Source organism: Cnephaeus nilssonii, assembly GCF_951640355.1.
Source record: "Cnephaeus nilssonii genome assembly, chromosome: 14".
NCBI lineage: Eukaryota > Metazoa > Chordata > Mammalia > Chiroptera > Vespertilionidae > Cnephaeus > Cnephaeus nilssonii.
In genome coordinates, this window is record NC_137085.1 from 59,622,095 (window position 1) to 59,645,587 (window position 23,493).

A 23,493-nucleotide genomic window follows, 5' to 3' on the forward strand; every position below is an offset into this window, starting at 1 on the left:
CCAAACCTTCTGCCATTCTTCAGCTAAAGCTTTGGGTATTTTCCCCTTCAATTTTTGTCCGGGGACTTTGTCTGAGTCAATTCAGTCTGTTGGCATACATGTTGGGACAAAGGAGGGAAGCATTGTGATAACCTAAGAGATCCTGACATAAACTCCAAGAGCCCTAAAGAAATGAGACAGGAAATTATGAGCAACCTATAATAAATTCAAACGGTCCAATAAAATAAATACACCTGACTTTGTTCTCAGAGTAAGGTATGGTAGGGTGTCCGATTTCTTAATCTACTTTGCCACCTGTAATCTCAGTCACTATTTGAAGTCTGCCAGCGTATTGTTCAAATATTGTACTTCATCAGTACAACCAGAACTGAAAAGGGGTCATGGAAACTATAAGCACGCCTACTGTTCAGGTGCTGAAGTGAGACTTAGAGGAAAGTTTTTTAGAAATAGTCTGCTTTTTTCATTCTGTTTGTTATAACCATTGATCATTCAGACCCAATATAATTTCCCTCATGTGCCACACACTTTTACTTCGGGGCTTGTAGCTGGTCTGAGATAACAAACACACATTGAAATTACTGTTACAGAGCTAGTGTAATTGACATTTGGGAACTCAGTATATAGATTCATAGTGTTTTAGACGGGAAAGGCATATTCGAAGTAGCGTAAAATGTGACCACAGTTGGCTGTGATACCTTTGAAGGCAGGAGTTTGGTTTTATTTTTGTCTTGGATCTCTTTATATTCCTAGTGCCAGGCAAAAAGTTGAATATGTGATTTAATTGCCTGGTCCAGCCCCCTTCTTTTGCAGATAAACTGAATTTAAAATATAAATGCATGCAAAGAAATTTTAGATGCATTTGCCTGGAACACCTACTAGATAGGATCCAGATCCTGGAAGCTGTATCTCTTTCCTTGGAATCCATGCTCCCTTGAAAAAAGAGTTTATTATCTTTTTGTTATACTGTGTGGACTCTGTAAGAGTCAGGCGAGCTGGCCTTGGTAGAGCAAGGTCGCAAAGTTGAAATGTCACACACAGAAGAAACAAAGGAACCGACGAAGCTGATGAAAAAATCATCTTAAGTTAAAACTCAGCGATCATTGTTGGTTTATAAACCTCAGAGTGACCTGGCAAAACAGGGGACTCAAGTATGTAAAGCTTGTCTCTCACCCTAGACTTTGTCATGTCAATAGGCTTCATTTCTCTAGCTTTCCATATCAATGAAAAATATGAAAAATCGTGGTGATATATATGTGAAAATAACTTCATGCAGGATATTGCACATAATAGGTCTCCAAGAAGTATTCACTTCCTTCCAGCTGTGCAAAATAGCATATTTATTGAGAATCTGCTATGTGTGAGGCACTGAGTATACCATGTTGACTAAAACAGACAGGATTCTAAAGATGGGTCTTTTATTTAAAAATATGTTTTTATTAATTTGAGAGGGGGCGGGGGAGGGAGAGGGATGGAGAGATAGAAACACCAATTAGCTGCCTCCCCACCCCCGGGGATCAAGCTCACAACACAGGCATGTGCCCTGACAGGGAATAGATCTAGTGGCCTCTTGGTTCATGGGTCAATGTTCAACCACTGAGCCACACTGGCCAGGCACATATGTAGATGGGTCTTTTCTACATATAATATCAGAAAGCACTTGGGACAGGGGAGGAGGGAGGAGGAGGAATTAATTGGCCAGTACTTTCCATTGGTTTTATGTTGCTGTCATGATATTATTTTCTTTAAACTGTATATTTAACTATTGCTGATGTAAGGGTTCTCTGCCTAAAGAAATAGACACATTAATTCATTATTTATAGTGATTCAAGAAAGAATGTGTTAGAAAAACTCTAAAACTCTAAAGATTTATATTTAAGGTCACTCCTTCAAGTTATGCCTTTTTTTTTTTTTTTCTGGAATCCTCTTTTTCAGCAACACTGAAATCTAAGCTTAATGAATGTATTACGTTGCCTCTGTTTATTTGATACTTAAACACCTGTCTTTTCTATTGTAGTTTGCTTAAGTAGTGAAACCTTTAAACCAGCCCCTCATTCAAGAGAATAAAGGGCCTCGGTAGCATATGGGACAGTAATGAAAGTAGGGTTTTCCTGAAAAGGTTTAGTTCACTCTGTGGAACCATTAGTATGTAGGACTTTTACAATCTTTGAGCATCATCCTGGTCACCGATCAGCGTGTTCTCAGCTCTCTGCTAAGAGGGACTCTGATTTTCCAACACTTCTGCCAGGTCTCTGTCACCAGCCCCAACCTGCCTCAATCCAAGGCAGACGTATTTCCCCGGAAGTTCCACTTGGCTAACTTCAGCCCAGCAGTGCTGGGACTCACACCGGTGGGACTGTTTTGGCTGTGGACTCCAGGATCTTGATTTTGAGAACCCCATTTATGTTCACTTCAGAGTTCTGGATTATTGAGAGTAGCGACTCCCGGATTTTTGGGTTTAACAGGCCATTAAAATTTCAAAAGTAAATAAAGACATGTTTGCAAGTAGACAGGAAGTATGGAAAACAGGTACGAAGCTTCATTTTTTTTATTATGTTGAGACAGTAAAATAAAGTTCTATTATCATAGTTGTATAAATCTATCTATAATAATAAGAGCATAATATGCTAATTAGACTGGATATCCTTCCAGACGACCTTCTGGACAAAGCTGGGGCTGCAAGGGAAGCCCGGGTCCTGGGTGTCTGCTGGTGGCCAGAGGGAAGCCCAGGCCCCAGAGGGAAGCTGGTGCTGACAGATGGGGGAAGGAAGGCCTACCCTTGCATGAATTTCGTGCATCAGGCCTCTGGTATATATATAAAAGCCTAAGCGACTGAACGACCAGTTGCTATGACACGCACTGACCACCAGGGGGAAGATGCTCAATGCAGGAGCTGCCCCCTAGTGGTCAGTGCACTCCCACAGCCCCCTACATTACCCCCACCACACACACATTGGCCCTGATCGCAGGCCAGGCCAAGGGACCCCACCCATTCATGAATTCGTGCACTGGGCCTCTAATCCTATATAATAAAAGTGTAATATGCAAATAGACCGAACAGCAGAACGACCGGTTGGCGAGGGGCGGGGCCAGCGAGCAGGCGGCATCAAGCCAGCCAAGGCGCATGCCAGCGGGCAGAGGGAGGGGATGGCAATGGCAGTGAGGGGCGATGGGGGCAGTGCCTTCCCCTGATTGGCCCGGTCGCCTCCTGCAGAGGGAGGCCTGCAGCAGCAGCGGGGTGATGGGGGTGGCACTGTCCCCTGATTGCCCACCCCGTCGCGGGCCTAAGCCATCAGTAGGACATCCCCTGAGGGCTCCCGGATGGTGAGAGGGTGCAGGGCGGGCTGAGGAACCCCCCAACCCCGAGTGCACGAATTTTCATGCACCAGGCCTCTAGTAAAATAATAATAGTTAATGCTTTAGAGAGTGCTTGCTTCAATGTGAGGTGCACTCTACATATATAAATTATCTAATTGTCATTGCAATCCCGTGGCACAGTTATAACTATTCTCCTCATTGTGCAGATGCGGAGACTGAGGCACAGAGAGACTGCATAACGTGCTACAGGTTTATCAGCTAGTGCCGATTCCAACCCAGGTAGCTAGCATTCATTCTGATCCCAGCTCTGCCATTTTGTTCCATTGCTGCAAATGAAAGGCTATTTGAATAAGCCAGAAGTTTCAAGTATGTCATGTCAGAGGAAAATCTAACTCAACACATCTAGCTTTATGAGACACTAACCGGTATCCTTATTTTCCTCTTTATTTCTTCTTTGTATCAGTGAAAACCTTGTCACGGACTGGTATGCCTGATACTTTCCTTGGGACACAAAGAGACATGACACGGTCATAAATAACACCCAGGAAACTCACCGATTCTAAACAAAGTTTTAAAAAGATAACACAGAAGATGCGTGGAGGAAATAAGATGCTGGAGTAGCACAAGGAAGGATGCGGGGGAGGGAAGCTGGCATCTATTGTCTGCAGTGTCCTGGGCTCTGGGCTAGGCTCTGAGTACCTTCGCCTTGAGGTGCGTCACTGGAGGTAACACGAAAGAAGGGACATCTAAAGTGAGTCTTACAGGACCAATGGAGATTCACCCGGCAGACAGAGAGAGAAGGGGGACCTTCCAGGCAGAGGCACCTGCATGGGCAGAGGCACAGAGGAAGGATGGAAGGGGATCCCAGTGGCTGCAGTGTGCACGCCATGCCCGGGGGCTTTGGCCCAAGCTTGTGTTTAGAAAGACTGCTGTGGTGAACACGTAGTGGAGAGGCCCTGAGACCAGAAGGCCAGTTAGGAGATGCTTGCTCCTCTCCTGGCCAGGCGCCATGAAGGCAGCAGCAGTGACAGAGAAGAGAGGACAGCCTCCATATACATATGGCCGCAGAGTTCTGGGCGGGGAAAAATTCCTTGGTGTTCCACCTCCCAGCCTCAGAGACTCTCCAAAAGCCAGCTGTGTGCCGGGCTCTTTAGGCCCCGCTGCTGGGCACCCAGCCTGCGCCTGGCACTGAGTAGGTGCTGCAGTGTTTGCTGAATGAATGTGTGAAGGAGTGAAGACTTTTCTTGAAGGCCTCCTTGTTCGAAATTGTGACATACAGTCAGAGATTTTGTTCTTTCCCCCACATCATGGCAGCATATGGATCAGTATCCTAAAGAGTTAAGAACTTTCTGTCTCTCTCTCTCTCCCTCACAGGCCCAACCCTTCTACAGAGATTGCCACAGGATGTGACCTAACCTTTTAGTCACTCCCAGTAAACCTTTCAAAAAGTAGGGGCTACTGCAAGTAGGCACTGCTGTGCTTTTTGGGAAACTTTGCCATCCCCCATGGGACACAGAGCCCATACACGGGGTCATTTGGGGACCTTGAGTGAATATTGTGATCAGAGAGTGCGGTGTTTTCCTGTGGTTGTTTATCTATCTGTTTTCTCACCACACAGTGCCCTATTCAGCTCTTCAGATTCACGTCACAGTTATGACTCTTTCCATGGGAAGCCAGCAAGGAATATCTTTGCCCCAATTCTCGCAGCCCGCCACATGATCTAATATGGCCTCCACATGTCATGTTCCCTTTGAAAGCAGCTGAAACCCCAATAAAAGGTGCAGCCTTGAAGGTCTAAATTCGAGTGAGCTGCCCCAATGAAATATTAATTGTGGTCTTCAGAAAATAATCAAGCCATATCTAAAATTCATAAATTCGTTCTTTTATATTAAAAATACAGTGTGACCCCAAGAAGAACCCCCCCAGGTTTATTAAAGAAAGTGTGAGTTAAATGTCACATATCTATTTTTTAATATTTTCCTTTATGAATCCAAATGCTCAGGTCAGATTTTTAATCAGGCATTGGAATCCTGTGGGTCTCTGATTTCTTCATCTCCTAATTATATGAATAGTCTCCAATGTGCACGTAGCTCTTTACTCAGCATTAGTACAAAATTGATTATAGCTTGGCCTCACCTCATAAAGTACATTTGCTTTGGAACAGCATCAAACAGGTATTTGTGTTTGAAATCATATGGTCCTTCTGACTTTCATTCTAATTTTGGACACCTACCACTTTAACTCTCTTTCCTCCATCCCCCAAGTTGACTGCGCATAACGTAAAAATCCCTTCAGACTTAGTGGAGGGCGGGGGAGGGGGACGTGATTTTCAGTCTTCTCCTGTGTGCCAGGTACTGAGCTATTTGTTGATGATGGATGTGACCTCAGATCAGCCTTACCACAACCCATTTCACAGATAAGAAATCTGAGCACCCAAACCTGAAGGGCGGTGTGAATTCCTCTACTTTTAGTGTATGTGTATTCAATTTTCTTAGCAAACAAATCATATTAAAATATGCAGTACAGACTATTTTCCATGTTGCTGGAACTATGTTATTTGGACTCTGTCAGCAGGAGCCTCCCCAGCGTGCTGAGTGATTTCCACAGTTTCAGAACCAAGTTCATTAGAGTTCACTGCTTGTACCGTATTTCATCGATCCTAAGATACACAATTCTTTTCTTATTTTAGAAGTTTGGATGCATGTTATAATTGATAGCAGGTCACAGTTTAATGGGTGGCTTTTGCTATTCTTCAAGGTACATAAAATAACGTGACTTCATTCTGTGGCATCTTGGATTCTATGAAATACTGTGTCAGGGTCTTTCCCATATCTAACCAATGGGAGCAAAGGTGGCTTGAGATTCAGATGCAGAAATATGATTTATGGACTTCTCCCCTTCCTCCTCCAGCGATCACCATCCACTGATACAGATGGCCTCTGCCTTTGTTTGCCAATCTGCGACTTTTGGGAATTTGTACGTTGAGCTTACTTACCTTACTTCTGGTCTGTCCCATACCAAGATCAGGACCCCCTTTCTCCTTAGTGTTTGTGTGTGTGTGTGTGTGTGTGTGTGTGTGCGCATGTGTATACAGCTTTCTTATCTATAAGCAACATAGTGGTGGGCAAAAGTAGGCTTACAGATGCAAAACAGTTTACTCTTGTATCATTATTAAATTTTATATTATCTTCCATACAGATAACTGTAAACATACTTTTGCCCACTCCATATATTGTAATGCAGTGGTCTCCTATTTGGGGGCAGTATGAGAATCAGCTGAGAGCTTGTTACAATTAGGAAGGCCCAGGCTCCTCCCACTTCACAGGCTGGGCCCGTGGACTTTATTGGCTCTCCAGGTGACTCTGATATTCGCCAGGTTGAGAGCGTTACTGGTGTGGTTGTTAAGAGCAGGAACTCGAGCCAGACTGCCTGGACTCAGATCCTGGCTCCACCAGTGTAAACTTTGTGTCTCAGTTTCCTTGTCTGCAAACCAGGGACCAATAATAGCATCTACCTCAAAGGATTATTGTGAAATTTAATAAAACGAGTCATGCAACATACTTAGCACAATAGCTCACACACGCAGCAAGTGCCCAATAAACATCAGCAGTTATTATTACTCCCCTCCTACAGCCTGACATTCCTCTATCTCATTCCCAGAAACCCATCTGTTATCTTTTCCCAGATTCAAGGCAGCTGATAGCCTTGCCGGGTCCCTTTAGTCTCCCATACAACCCCAAACAAAGGGGCTGGGAAGAAAAACTGGGGTTTCTTTTTAATCCGGGTGGGTGGGAAGGGTGGTCAGGAGCCCGCTGAAGTCAGGGATCCTAAACAGATAAAGGCTGGTTCAAAAAAGTCATCCGGTGAATTCACTCATAACCATCGTCTAATTCGGGGTTCTAACTGTCCTCTGCATCAAAAATCACCCTTAGAACTCGGAACTAAAAATGTCTGGGCAGCCACCAACCTCCCTCCCACAGCATAGGCCCACACTGACAGTTTTCCTTGAGTTCCCAGGTAATTTGAGCATGTAGCCACAGTTAATACCACTGATCTGATAGAATATTTAAAAGATTCTATGCCCCTCTCACCTGGTAGGGATTTGTCTCATCTTTGAAGATGATTTATAGAACCCTTTCCACCTAAAAACAAAAAACAGGAGCCCTTTTTTCTTATAATAGAAATACTACTATACCAGTCCTAATAACTCACAGTTGATGTGAATACACTTTGTAATTTTAAGTGTGTGTGTGTGTGTGTGTGTGTGTGCGCGAGAGAGAGAGAGAGACAGAGACAGAGACAGAGACAGAGAGGGATAGAGGAGAGAGGATCATAATGCCTAACGTGAAGATGATTATCCTATTTGTTAGGTAACATTCACAAAGGGACCCGGAACTCTTCCAGGTAATAGGATGCTAGGTAACCTGAGGTATAATCTACCAGCCATTTACACGTATAAGGTTTTTACTTGAAAAGAGAAACCATGCATATTTTATACAAGATAGGAATTAGAAGCTTTCTAAGCCTGGTTTGAAGAAACAAAATAAAACAAAACAGATACTCTGAGAGTGTCCGGTCTTCTGCATATATGAGTCATCTAATCTTTTATTTTCTTTACTCTCAATTCTTCTGGGTGGCGATTGTGTCAGATTGAAAATTTGGCCTTATTTCCCCCTGTTTCCTCAGACAGCCGAGTTTAATTTCTCTCCAGATGACTGACTGACGCTCATCCCTCCTTATCCCATTACTTAATTAGACATAAAGAGATTCTAAATTCCTCTTATCTGTTGGGAAGTAGTTGTAAGGTGAATGTTTCTCTTATCCTTTTTACAGCAACACTGCATCCCCCAACCTTACTAGCCGCCTTTTTCTAAAATGCCCATAAACCTGCTGTGCTTCACAGAGATCTTATGAGGATCAGATGAACAGGTGCAAGTACTTTGAAAGCTGTAAAACTCCAATCCTACCATGCCCTGCTCCAAAGCCTTCATCGGCTTCAGGTGTCCTTCAACTCAGCTGGAACTCAAGGCCCTATCCCAACTGTACCTGCCGCTGTCTTGACACACTGAGAGCCGTGCTACAGAGGAGCGTACCTCGCCAGAACCGGAAGCAGAGGGGATACCAGTTGTGTATCATGTAGATGAGACTAAGAAGAGTCCGATTTAGGGCACCAGATGGAACGGAAAGGAGGGAGCAGGAAGCATAGCCATTGCAGAAGTAAACTACAGTATCTCATACAGGCCTGGGTATGTGTGTGTGGATGGAGGGGGTGGGGTCAGCTGGGAGGACAGAGAGGTTGGAGGGAGGGGAAATGTTTTCTAGAAATGTTTTTATATTTATAACTATGTTAAAGGAAGGACTGCCGAAGGGCTGATGGCCCAACTATTGAGTTCGGTTTTGGACATGTTGAGTTGAAGGTTCTAACAAGGCATTCAGGTGAATGGACGTAGAAGCCTGGAGATTGGGGTTGAGGGGTTTTTTGTACATCGTCTACAAAGACAAGAGTTCAAGCGAGGGGGAGAGTAGGTAAGATCAACCGGACAGCAGAGAGGAACAGGAGCCCACGGACAGGACGTGGAGGATTCCAGCATGTACCAGTCAGGATGAGTAAGAAAAGGCAGGGGCGGAACAGGCCAGTAGTCACTGCCAGAGAGGCCCGGGAAGCACATCCCACAGCAAGGTCTGAGGGAGGTCATGGGATGTGGTGAGTGACAGGGTCCTGATGAATTTCCGAGGAACCGTGTCATTCAAGGGCTAGGGCAGAAGCCAGATTGCAAAGCGTTGAGGAGTTTGGGGGCATTAAGGAAATGTGGGCGCAGTGGACATGGATAATCATCTTCATGTTATATACCAGATTTCCAGGTATATTTTCAAACTATTCAGTCCTTTATCAGTAACGTTTGAGGGCCAGCTTCGTTGGTAGCATAGCTTTTGCTGTAAGTACAGGAATCAGCGTAAGAATTCTCAAGAGGTTTAGAAGTGAAAGGGAAGGAGGCAGGAGACAGTCTAACTTCACCCCTGACAAAGTGGGAAGTGGAGGCAGGACAGCACAAAGCAGGAGCTAGGAGATGAAAAAGTGAGCTTGGTTTTCATTAAAAAAGGGGAGAAAGTGCTCTCTTCCTACCAGCTCAAAGAATGCTGATAGCAGCCGTGTGTGAAATTGATTTCTGAGGCCCCGCACCAGAGACAGAGAGGCAGTGAGGCAAATGGGGTAGTAAACCATGATTTAGCACCTTCACTTTCTCTGCTTATTACAAAACAGGCTTTAAAAAAGACCCCTGTGGTGTGCCTCAGCAATCTTGATATTGTCTGTGGCCAGGATTCACTTTAATAGATTCCTGAGGCATTTCAGTGATTATAACATTGCTTTAAACAGCAGTCAGTTCACTTGTCTCATTGCTAAACTTGGTTAATGGGATGCACAGAAATATTATTCCTACCGTTAAATAATATTGAATGATTCTGAAAGAAACATTGTGGAGTTTGTCTGGGACAGGATCAGGCTAGTGAAAGAAAAAAAGATTATTTCTTGCTAAAAACAAAAAGGTGACAGACTCAACAGGCTTGCACATTGAAAGCAAAAATTAAGTTTTATCAATTCTGGGAGAAACAGTATTTGATTCTACTTTATCAAGCACTGAGGGTCAGAGAAGGGCTCACCAGAACCACAAGAAAGTATTATATTTCGTATGCTAATGAACATTTAATAAGTGGTTTTTGATAAGGGCTCCTTAACATTGTCATTTAATCTACAAATGGATGGAAGATCCTATTACTTCTCATATGTACAATACCGAATGATATTTTTCAAATATGATTTTTAAATGCTAACAGTATAGGAAATTTAGCAAACTCAAAAATATAAATACTTCTCATGAACTTGACTGGGAGATAGGAAGAGATGACTGGTGGTACATATGTCTCTCTCATGACCAATAATATTTCCTATCCCAATACAAGTAGATCTGGACTGTTTACAGTAATGATGAAAAATTATAATTGACCAGGAAAGATAAAATTTTATTAGAAAACCAAAGTCTTTCTCGTAATATTTTAAAATAAGGAACTTATACTACAATTTATGCGCACAATATTAAAGAAAAAAATTGTAGGCTATTATATTTGTGAAATAAAATAATTTAACTAGAGAATTCTTACGCTGATTCCTGTAGTTACAGCAAAAGCGATGCTACCAAGGGAACTGGCCCCCAAATGTTACTGATAAAGGACTTAATAGTTTGAAAATATACCTGGAAATCTGAATATTTTTTAAAATAGCTCCTATAAGTTTTATAAGAACCCTATTAGCAGAGTTTCTGTTTTGGTACAAAAGAAATTATGTCATGGCCCTGGTCAGGTAGTTCAGTTGGTTGGAGCATCATCCTGATCTTGGTGGAAGTGAGGTGTCCCTTTCCCTACTGAGTGCTGGGGGTCAGGTCCTTATGATATCACGAGAAGAATTTTCTGAGACTGGAAAGGGGACATGAGTGATTTTTATTTGCATGGAATTACATCTCTGCATTTCTAAAGTTCCACTTCCCTTAATCCAGTCCTGGAAAATGTGCAGCTGGGGATTCACTAGAGCTAGAAGCAAGCCAGCATCCAGTTTCCTTTCCGTGGTGGAGCTGGTCTGGGACAGCATCAGGCTAGTTGCAGTCCATTGTGTGGGGTCCACATGGCAGTGAGCCATGTGGGCAAATGCAGGAGCATGAGAGCTCCACAAGCCAGGAAGGAGCCAAGAGCACAAGAGAGGGAACACCTTTCTTTAGGACAGGGGTGGGGAACATCCAGTCCACAGGTCTTATAAGGCCCATGAAATCACTTGGTCTGGCCCTGCTAAGACATTAGGAGTGCGTTAATTAAATGTTTGACCACATATATAGGCTAATTTTTAAGTTGATAATTTTGTATGGCCCACGAATTATTATGTTATAAATATCCAAATGGCCCTTGGCAGAAAAAAGGTTCCCCATCCCTGCTTTAGGAGCTTAAATATTCCAAATCTTCATGCTTGCAGTGGCCATGCCTCTTCTGGCCAGTGACTGGTTCCCCGGTGTGACTGACACACAAGTACCTTTCGCTTTTACCCAGACTTTACTGGGCATGTGTCTGTTCTCTCCCTGGCCAGTCCCTTACCCCAGCGATGTGCTGGGACTGGACTGTTGGCTTCCTGGGGAGTGTTAAACTGCAGCTCCCTGGCAAAGCTGCCAAAGGCATGCCTATAATGTTTTTCCTTCCCTGTAATAACTGGGTTAGATAGTTGGCTATCGGTCCCATACACCAAAAGGTTGTGGTTTCAATTACTGGACAGACCACATACCTGGCTTATGGGTTCACTCCCTGGTCAGGGCATGTAAGGGAGGCAACTGATTGGTGTTTCTCTCTCACATTGATGTCTCTCTCTCTCTTACTCTCCCACTCTCTCTCTCTCTAAAAATCAATAAAAACATATCCTCAGATGAGGGTTTTTAAAAAAAAGAAAATTATATCATGAAAATTACTGATATACCTATTAGTATAAACATCATAAGAAGATAATAACATTCTTTCTTAACATAAGATAGGAAAATAAGCTAATATAGAAATTGAAAACAATCATATAAAGTGGACTTTTATTTATCTCTTGATAAACTTTTGCTTACAAGTATTTGCCATTTTTCAAAGATTTAAATAGTACACACTGATCAATAAAAAGTACAGAGTATAATTTAGCATTTCTTTTTTTTTATTCAGAAGTCCCTAGGATTTGACAGAGCTTCTGGATGCTGGCAATTGTATTAGTAAAGAAAAAGAGTCCTGCCCTAGCCGGTTTGGCTCAGTGGGTAGAGTGTCAGCCTGGGGACTGAAGAGAGATCCCAGGTTTGATTCTGGTCACATGCCCGGATTGTGGGCTCGATCCCCAGTAGGGGGGCGTGCAGGAGGCAGCCAATCAATGATTCTCTCTCATCATTGATGTTTCTATCTCTCTCTCCCACCCCCTTCCTCTCTGAAATCAATAAAAACATATTTTTTTTTAAAAAGAAGAAAGAAAAAGAGTACCAATAGAGATTCTTTGTTTCTAGAATTACTTTTTAATTAAACGATTGTTAGAGCTGAAGCAATAGGATCATCTCTACTTGAATTTCACTTAGCAATTATACAGGTCAACCCTTTCATATGTTAGCACTTTTCTTTTTAAATTAATTGGTCCAGCAACCCTATGAGTTAAATCAAGCAAATGTCCATGTCTCACTTTACAGGTTAGAAATTTATATGTTAATATGCTTTAATGAGATAGGGTAATTTAGAATCATAGACTTTTTATGACTAGCGATGTCTTTGGAAAAGATCAGGCCAAAATTCCTTCTTGTGGAAGTGAGTGAACTGAGCTATAGGGAACTCAGTGGCCTAAAATCCCATGATGGCCGAGTCCGGATCCCCAGCCTATGTCCCTGTTTAGAAGTTTTTGCCATTAATATTATGCATGTCAATTTAATGAAACATTTTAAAGGTAAAAGTGCTCACAAGAGAATAGGTTAAACACTAAACATTCATTGAACAATGATCTCTGTATCGAGTCCACGTTAGCCATCAAGGGTGTAAGGGCTAACCATCACATAGTACCTATCTTCTAGCTCTTGTCAGTATTTTGCCTCCATTAATTTCTTTTAAACATCAGAGCACTATGATTTGATTTTTTAGATTTATTTTCACATGGGATCTAATGAAAATATACTCTCACCAGTCCAAAACCCTTACCTTAAAACCTGTATCAAAACTTGTTTCTATCAAGTCATTTTTTTCCTGATTACTTAAAGTTTTCTGTGATCTGTGATTATCTGTTCTTTACTTATTTTTTTATTCATGGAAATACGATTTGATAATATTTGTCACTTTTTTATTGGTAGTGGTCTATGCCTTTAAGACAGGCTCCCTTACCCACCTATCTTCATTCCCTCCTAACCGTAGCACACTCATCTCCACAAATCATGCTTTCCAAGTATTGCAGAAGAACTGACTATTGTTTACTCAGCGATGAGGGCTCTTTGGCAGATAGACATCTAGGACTTGGGTTAGGCTAGATTAAGGCAAGATGTGACAGGTTAATAATCGTTTTTCAGCTTTAAACATTTGGGCAAATTTAAAGCTGGAATAAAAAGACATGAATCAGCAGAAATCTAATCTTTTGATCTGATGGATCTGATTAATTTTTTCTCTTCCATTCCCTGCTTATCTGCAGCTTATATATCTATATATCCATATCTATATCTATATATCTGTATCTACCTATATCAATATATATATATATATATATATATATATATATATATATATATACCCTTTCTGTCTTTAGAGAATCCGAATGCATATGAACTCTTAAGAGTGAAAGCTGACAGCCGTTATGAATTAAATTACAACTTGCCTGAGCCTGCCTTGTGTTAATTATTCATTCAGTGACTATGCACTGACACTGATTACATATCCGGTGTTCTACAAGGCTCTGAGTATATCTTTGTCACAGCCCCCAAGAAACTCACAGTCCATTCCTCGGCATAGATGTGTAAATAAGTAACTTCAGTACAGTGGCTGACAAATTAAAAAACAGCCATGTATATAAAGTCCTAGCTCAAAGTACACAAAGATGACTTTGCAGCTGTATCTTAAAGCAGGAGCACGAGTACACAAGTCAAAGACAGTAAAAAGATGTGAGGAGGATGGAGAGAAAGGAAATCTAGGCAGTAGCAGGGTCAGGAACAGAATACGGAGTTCCATGTAGGCTGTTTTGCTGAGCAGTCCCCCATCACTGGAGTGTAGAGGACATGAGTGATCGGGAGCAGCAGAAATGAGTCTAGAACGTTAATTTCAGGGCTGGTTAGGAAGGGTGTTGTATGCCACACTAACAATTTGGACATTATCCTCTACTCAATAATTCTTAACCTTTTTTTGGAGAATCTGACGAAAGCTATGACTCCTCTTTTCAGAAATATGATAATAACACACATACGCCCAAATGTTGCATACAGTTTCTGAGTCCTCACAGTCCATCTGGAATCCATTACTAGATGCTACCAGCTATAGGGAGTGGAACCACGGAGAGTCTGTTAGGGAGTGAACAGTTTAGCTCTGTATTCTAGAAAGATAACTGGCAGTTATGTGGAGAACAGATTGGTAGGAGGAGAGGCTGGAGGTCAAAAAATCAGATGGAAAGCCTAGTCTGCAAAATTCCGGGCAGGAAATCCTAGAACCAGAATTAAGGCAATGAAAATAAGGATGGAGAGGATGGGCATGGAAGAGAGAAACATTTCAAAATGGAGTTGAGAGGACTTGGTGTCTGATTAAAGATAGAGGACATTGAGCAGTCAAATATTTTATTCCTCTCCCCCATTAAATTATAAATCCCCTGAACAGCATTGCTGCGCCAGGCTGGACTCGGGGGAGTGAGCACAAGCAGAATCATAAGGATTGAGGTATGAGATCATAATATTCACGAGAAAGCAACAAACAGGTCCCTCTAAAAGCTGAGAAGGAGAGTGTTTGGGGCAGTGAGCTCTGGAGCTGATAGGCAATCACTAGTAGACACCGAGAATCCAAGAGGGAGCTGTTCAAAATGGTAAACCTGGATGGGAGACCATCCTTTCAAAGCAGCAAGTCAACTTTCTGCTTGCCTTTTGTGCCTTCCTTACAAGGCTTTCCGGCCCGGAGCATTTAGCAGGGTATAGACGCTAAAGAAATCTGTTGATTATCAGCATGAGTCTACACTAGACAAGCATGGTGCTGCTGGGTTACTGGGACTCTTGAAGGTTTGCTTCACATTGATGATGGAAAAGTATTAGGACCAGAATAGATCCTCAAAATGATTTCCTGCCTAACTTCAAAACCTGGAAAACGGTTTCAGTTTGTCAAGCTGTTGCCTACAGCTACAGTTACAGGTTAAAACTACAGGGAAATGTTATCTATGGAAGAGACTGAGATAGGGTAATCAAGAGAACTATTGCTTTTTGACAAAATTGATATCCTAGTAAGAAAGAGTGGGTTGGTGATACAGGTTAGAACTGGAGAAAAGAATGAAGTCCCAGAACTTGAAACTACTTGCAAATTGTAAAAATTGTAAATAACTAGATCTCTCTCCCTCCTCCTGGTCTTGGTCTCTCTCTCTCTCTCTCTCTCTCTCTCTCTCTCTCCCCCTTTTTTTTTCTTTGCCTCCCTGACCGTACCACACCCCATGTGTATTCCATGCCCTATATATGTTTTTGAGAATCAAATGTCAAACAAACTTCAAAGCATTTCACCATCTACTATATGCAGGGTTGGGCAAAAGTAGGTTTATAGTTGTTCATATGGAAAATAATACAATAATTAATAAATAATAATATAAGAATAAACTCCGTGGCATACTCACAACTATGCCCTACCCTGTATTTGTCCAAATCTCTTCACTTTCTCTTAAATGACATACATAGGAGTTATTTCAATTAGACATGAATATTTATGAGAAAGCAACTATAGGGAGCTCAAAAGTAGAAAGCATCATCCTTTCCCTCACAGTTTGCAGTGTAGTTGGGGAGATATTTGTTACATGCAATGATAATCCTGGAGAGCTACAAAGTCTTATTCTAAGTTTCATTTACTCTGTACTAAACCTTGCACATTAATAATGCATGGATGTGCCATCAAATGACTGCAGATTAGGCAAAATATTGAGATAGTAGGAGCTAACTTGGGATAAATGATTTTTAAAATTATTGCAATTTCTACAGGATACAATTCTCCTATTGCACAATTTTCCTTTGTGAAAGAAATGGAATTACTGCTTTCAGCTTTCTAATTGAGCAGCCGCTAGGTACACGTGTTTGGCTGTTATTGTTGTTATTATCGAGCAAATGATTCTACTAGAAAAGGAAAACCACGCTGACATGCTATTTCTAGTATAAAATGGCTAAATCTTCTAAGATAGATAGATAGTCTATAAGATGTACCCCACAAGTATGTATATGTATACACATATATGTATATATGTGTGTGTATATATGTTTTCATCCAAACTTAGAGTTTAAAATTTCTATTAAAAATGCATGGTGATATTTCTATTAATATCTTAGTATTGCAACAAAGCAGAGTATTTTTATTTGTTAAGAGTATGCTTTTAAAGTAATACAGACAGTGATAGAATATTTTACTATGCCTTTCCTTGAGATAAGCTGACTCAAAATATTCCACAACCAGTCACAAATTTCCTGAATACTAATCTTTGCTTATATTAGCAATTATAGATTTTAATTCAGCTGGCTGTGAAATTGTATTCTGGTGGAGTTCTCCAAAATTGCCCAGAGGTTTCTCAGCACTTTCCCAGATGAGCCATAATCCAGCCTTGCCCTTGGATAGAATGCAAAAAATCAATTTATCATCATTCTGAAATGAAAACCTTACTGAAGCATTTGACATTGAGCAGAGTCAGGTTTTTGTTTTCTATAAAGTTATGAAGCTGTCTCAATTCCATCCCCAAGTTGTTATTCCTAAGTTGGGAAAGAATTCTGAGGACAAAGTAATTTTTTAAAAGAAAATCAGCAACATTGGTTGTTGTTGTCCTATAAAAAAAATCCATGCACTGATAAATACTGTTTAAAATGGAAAGGAAGGTCAAAATTTGAAGCTAGACAGCACAGAAGGTTGTCAGATATGCATATAAAATATGTTTGCACCAGGTACTAGCTATGTGACAGGTGGTGTGTGTGTGTACATGCGTGTATGTGTGTGCATTTGCAACTTGAGTAGAGAGAGAAAATAATTAACACTAACATGCCAGAAACTACCACATGTGCTTTCTGTACATTCTCTTGGTTAACCTTCATAGTCACCCTAGTAAGAAAAGTATCAATGTTCCCATTTTACAGATGAAGAAACTTGACTCGAAGAGATCGGATGATGTGCCTAAGTCAAGTTCACTAGAATATGACTAGTCAAGTCTGTCTGACTCCCAAGCCTGTGCTCTTGCCCCTGCACCATGATGCAGGCGGTTCAACTTCTGTGAGCCTCACTTCTCTTATTTGTAAAGTGGCGGGGGGAGGAGGGGGGTTTCTAACTTGACATGGCTCATTGTGGGTATTAAATATGACCATTTGTGTAAATTCTGGCATACTTCCTGGCACATAGATACTGAGTAAATCCCGGCATTTTCCCCTCATCACCAATCCTCCAGGCTTCGGTGCAAAGTAGGTGCCCTAACAGGAATGTGAAAGGGCTGTGTGTGTGTGTGTGTGTGTGTGTGTGTGTGTGTACACACACAGTGAAAGGAAAAGGAAGACAGGTACCCAAAAGGCCTTCTGTGCCCAGATAGCTTTTACACCGTGTTACGGGATTGACTTTTCTCCTCGGTAGCAAGGGACAGCTTCAGGCAGTGGCCTCTGAAAGACCGTGCGCTGTGTCACTGGCAGTTCATCATATTCCCCAGCAGTGCAGCTGTGATAAGAACCAGATGATCCGAATTTCCTCAGCAAAGCCAGCAGCAAATATCTGGGAAGGCTCATGCCTCAGTATCCACACACTCTGCTCTTTAAGAAAGTACATCAAAAAGCTAATGGACTTTTACAAGAGCCCAGTTACTGCTTAACGTCTGTAAGCTCTCAGGAGCAGGGAATCACAACCCCTACCACGTACAGTTGGCGGGAGAACCAGTATTCCACGTTGTTCGAGGAGCCAAGGATTAGATAAGATTTATAGAGACCTGATGTGTAGGGGAGCTAAAAATGGCATCTGCAGATTCATTTCCAGAGCTTGGTCCATGGACAGGATGTTTCTGTGTTATAGATCTCCCCACTTTGCATGGGCACGCCACAGGAAACACGGTTCTCTCATCGCGGGAGGACTCGCCCCTCTTTTTAATTTAGAGGTGTGTGACATCCACTTTATACCGTCACCTACACAGCTCCAGATGGCGTACGCTAAATGCTGTCTGTCTGGGAGGAGAGAAAAGCCAGGGACTCGAGTGCCTTCTTGCTGATGTTGAAACAGTAAGAACCGCTCTTTGCCTCTTCCCGTAACGCATGTCGCTACCTTTGAGGATCTGTCGATGTCTGAAAAACACTTTGCTTATAATAGAACTTCATCTGTTGTATGATTTCAATTTTGCAAAACCTATCATCCATTTCCTCAGCACCTACTTTCATTTTCATTTAGTTCTGTGTATCCTGACCTCTTGTTATAACATTTGGAAAAAATATTTTCCAAGAACTCTGTGTATGTGTCGGGGGGAGCAAATATAACTCTAGAGTCTTTTTATTGCTAATTTGTGCTTCATCCTACAACATCTTTCATACGTCCTTGATAACCTGTCCAGGTTCCAGTGAAAGCGGTTTCTGGATAAAGTGGTTCAGGGGAGGTCATTCTAAGGTTAAGTGTCTGCTGGGCAGGGAGATGCAGGGAAACTATAGCTTCATGCGATTACTCAAAGTGTTTAACTACTTGTAGCTGTCAGGCTTGAAGCTGATCACCTGAGACTTGGTTGCTACATTTGGCCCTGAAATCAACCACAAAACTATCAGCTGGAAACCACATTTAGATAAGCCAGTAATGGCGAGGAAATGACACCATTCTGAGGTCGATGGACTTAGAGAAGCTCTTTTAATTTTCTTCTGATATTCCTAGGAGGTATTTAATGATCTATGGCCACAATCTATAGGCATACCTCAGAGATATTGCTGGTTCCACTCCAGACCACCGCAATAAAGAGTGCATGGCAATAAAGCAAGTCGTAATCTTTTTGTTGGTGAAGGGTTTTGTCTTCCATTTGCAAAAACACGTCTGTGAAGTGCAATAAAGCAGAGCACAATAAAATGAGGCATGCCTGTACATTGCATGCAATTGGCCTTGCCTGAGGTGTAGAGCCACTTGACTGACCAGGAGCAATGGATGGATGGAACTGGGGAGTTGATGGATGAGTTTTTAACAAGTAGCTGACTTAAAAGTCATCATCAGTACTACATTCAAAGATCATCATGTGGCACCAAAGATTTAGAAATAGCTAGACTTTTTCTAAATTGAATAACTGGGGTGTGTTAGAAAACCTTAGAATTTTAAGCTCAAAAGGAATCATCGTTGCTTTTAGGCAACTCATTATTTCCCTCTGCTTCAGTTTCTCTTGCTAGATGCAATTCAAAATTTTTACTTTTTAAAACTGCTACTGTGGAATGAAGAGGACTGCGCAGTCCAAAGTAAGAGAGAAATAAGTACAGGTCCCACCTGAAGCAGGCACATTGTTTCTATGGAAGGTCCTCTTCAAAACTAATAAGCAAATACTTCTAGGTCTTAAATGACCTGAAAGGCATTGCTGAGATGCCACTTTGGATTATAGATGTAAAAAGCTAGCACAGTTAAAGATGAGGAAAACCACTTTACATTTTCTAACATTGAACATGGGTTCAGTTGAAATGAATCGTTCGTTTCAGCTTGAGAAATAGGCCCATGACCGGCTTCTGGGATACTGTGCAATCTCTTTCCGAGAAATGTGCGCACTGGGCATGTCTAGTTGTGCTGAAACTTGTGAACTTGTGATGAGGGAAGATGGTTAGGCAGTGAGATCTCACCTCAGTGCTCTTTAAACAAGGCACATGAAAAAGATCAAGCAACTGCCCCACAGAGTATGAAACAATTTGCTTATCTAGAAAACAAAAATCTCAATTCCACATTATTTCCTAAATATCTTAGCCACAGAGCAGCCAAAGAGAAACATCCCCAAGATTTGGCATTCTGGTGTTCTTATCTCACATGGGACTGGAGTTCACATGGGAATCTCTCATGTGGATTTTTTTATGTTTATTTATTTATCTTGCAGTTGTAGTAATTGGACAGTATCACTCATCTTGGTCATTTTCATTATTTCATGAATCCTAGCATTTGCGATGTTGGTTTTTATCTCAGTCATATTTAATTTTAATAAAATGAGGGAAACTGGATTGTACAAGGTATGTTTGTCACACAAATAGTTACTGTAGCAGGCAAGTACTGTCTCAGCTGAGCCATGTTCCAATCATACAGAGCAAGCAACAGGGGAGTGAGGAGATGCAGCACAAACTTTTTTAATATCTGAGGAATGATTTAATGGGTGTATGGAGAAGAGGCTTGGTATACTTCAATGGCCAAAAGCTTTCTTTGCCTCACTACTTAATGAAGCTCTGGAAACAGAGGACCCCACATTGCCATGAGTAGAGACTGATTTTATTAATCCTAAACCTCAATAAATACTTCCTTTAGGAAGGACAGGCTTTGCAATAACCAGTGTGTTTCTGTTACCCATTCTATGCCACCTCAAACTCCTGGCAGGTCAGGTTTCCGGGCCAAGCAACGTGGCAGGTCTCCGGGAGGTTCTGCTGTGGGAAAGTCAGGATTTTCAGAGATGATCCCTTTAGAGTACAGTGTCTCAACTGAGCTCAGGACAAAGAAGAAGAAAAACACGTGTACCTTCCCAGTATACCTCCTAGAGCCTTTCCGAGCCCAAATATGTTTATAAATGATGTGAATAAGTAATCTATATATATAAAAGCCTAAGCGACTGATACGCTGAATGACTGGTCGGCCAGTTGCTATGACACACACTGACCACCAGGGGGCGCAGACACTCAACACAGTAGCTGCTGCCCCGATGGTCAGTGCGCTCCCACAGCCAACCTTCCGCGGCCCCTCCCCCCTGCTGGCCAACCTCCTGCAGCCTCCTCCCCCCATGGCTGGCCAACCTCCCGTGGTCTCTCCCCCCAGCCGGTCGGCCCTCCCAATAGGCCCTGTTCCGGGGGTCAGCTGGCCAACCTCCCGGGGTCCCTCCTGCCACTGGCCAGCTCCCCCCCCCCCCCATAGGCCTCGATCACCGACCAGGCTGAGGGACCCCACCCATGTACAAATTCATGCACCGGGCCTCTAGTGTTAAATAATAATAGCATTCAATGCTTATACAGTGTTTATTATTTAGTCCCTATGAGCTTTTTAAAATATATGTATTTGCTTTTTTGTTTTGGTATAATATGCATAACATGAAAGTTACCATTTTGATCATTTGTGTATAGTTCAGTGGCATAAAGTACATTCACATTATTGGCATAAAGTACAGTCACAAAACCTCCTATCTCCAGAATTATTTTCATCTTCTCAAACTGAAACTCTGTATCCATCTCCTTTCCTCCCTTTCTCCAGCCCCTAGCAACCACCATTCTAATTTCTGTCTCTATGAATTTGACTGCTCTAGGTACCTCATATAAGTGGAATCATATCATATTTGTCCTTTTGTGTTGGGCTTATTTTCACTTAGCATAATGTCCACAAAACTTCAATCATGTTATAGCATGTGTCAGAATCTCCTTCCTTTTTAAGGCTGAGTAATATTCCATTATATGGTTATGCCACAATTTTATTTATTCATTCATCTACCCATGGACATTTGGATTGTTTCCACTTTATGTGCTTTTCATATATTTTTTAAATGTATTTTTATTATTGAGAGTATTACAGATGACCTCCATTTTTGCCCCATTACCTTCCTCCACCTGGCTCCTGCCCCACCCAAGGCCTTTAAGGCACTATTATCTGTGTCCATAGGTTATGCATATAAATATATATTAGCTATTTTAATCCTCATAATGTTTCAGTGATGTGGGTATCTTTATTATCTCCATTTTATGATTTAGAAATAACTGAATCATAAAGAGATCTCAGTTAGGATTCTCTAGAGCAGTATTCCACCCCAGGCTGAGCAGGCCCATACTCCCTGCTCTCAACCACTATCTATCACACTGCCCTGGAAATTACTTAATAATCTAAATAAAGCACATGCCAATTAACCAACCCTTGATACAGCACTCTAAGGCCATGTTTCTGGCTTAATTTGTACCAGGTTTAAAACTTACAAGAAGTCATCTATTTGGCACCTGAGCCCCACAGCAACTGATTTAGTTTTCTGGGGAGGAGAGGATATCCTTTGCTTTTTCCAGAGGCCCCTCCTGCTTGGATAACATAACCCTAAGTACGACTAGGCAGGGCATGAGAAAGTAATTTAAACATGCTAATAAGAGCTACCATTTATGAGCCTACTGTGTGCTGGTGGTGTTGACTTACATCATGTCAAGTTTTCACGTGCTTTGTGAGCAGTTACCCTTCTGTCGCTCCCTGCCCCATGCTTTCCCAGTATTCCACACTGCCTATGCTCTCTCTTCAGGGAGAAAACAGAACATGAAATTGCTATATTGCCTGACATGCACATTTTCTTTTCTTTTTTTAAAAAAATATATTTTATTGATTTTTTACAGAGAGGAAGGGAAATGGATAGAGAGCCAGAAACATCGATGAGAGAGAAACATCGACCAGCTGCCTCCTGCACACCCCCTACTGGGGATGTGCCTGCAACCAGGGTACATGCCCTTGATCGGAATCGAACCTGGGACCCTTCAGTCTGCAGGCTGACGCTCTATCCACTGAGCCAAATCAGTTAGGGCCACATTTTCTTAATGGTTTGGTTTTTACAAATGTAGTTTTGAAATTTTAATATTTGTCCTATGTATGTCTTTGATTGACATGAGAAGCTACCACCTTTAATGTTTAGATATCACATTCGGTTTATTCAGTAAAATGATTTGGCCACAATTTACATGAGCTATTTGTAGAACTGTTGCTATGGATTGAATTGAGTCCTGCCCCACCCCCTCATATGTTGAAGTCTCAATATAATAATATTTGGAGATGGGTTCTATGGGTGGTAATTAGGGTTAGCTGAGGTCATGAGGGTAGGGCCCTCATGATGGGATTAGTGCCCTTTTCAGAGGAGACACCAGCGAGTTTGCTCACACTCTCTCCATGCTAACACAAAGTGGAGACTGTGTGAGCACACAGTGAGAAGTCAGCCATCTACAACCCACGGGGAGAGCTCCCACCAGGGACTAACCATGCTGGCACCCTCATCTTGGGCTTTTATCTCCCAAAACTGTGAGAAAATTAATTTCTGTTGTTTTTAAGCTAACCAGGCTGGTATTTTGTTATTATAACCCAGAAGACTAGCATAACTATGTAAATACATATATGACATATTCTCAATTTATAATAACATAGTAATCACAGGTAATATTTATGATTGATTGCTTTACTCTGGAACTAGTCCTAGGCTAAGTTCATTTAGCTAATCCTCCTACAGGGTGTGTGTGTGTGTGTGTGTGTGTGTGTGCGCGC

At 41.8% G+C, this 23,493-nt stretch overlaps 1 protein-coding gene across 4 annotated transcripts in view; it reads left to right on the forward strand.

Moving 5' to 3' along the window:
- Positions 1–23,493, forward strand: part of ADAMTSL1 (ADAMTS like 1) — an 879,784-nt gene that overhangs the window by 489,437 nt on the left and 366,854 nt on the right. The gene's annotated exons all lie outside the window — the stretch shown is intronic.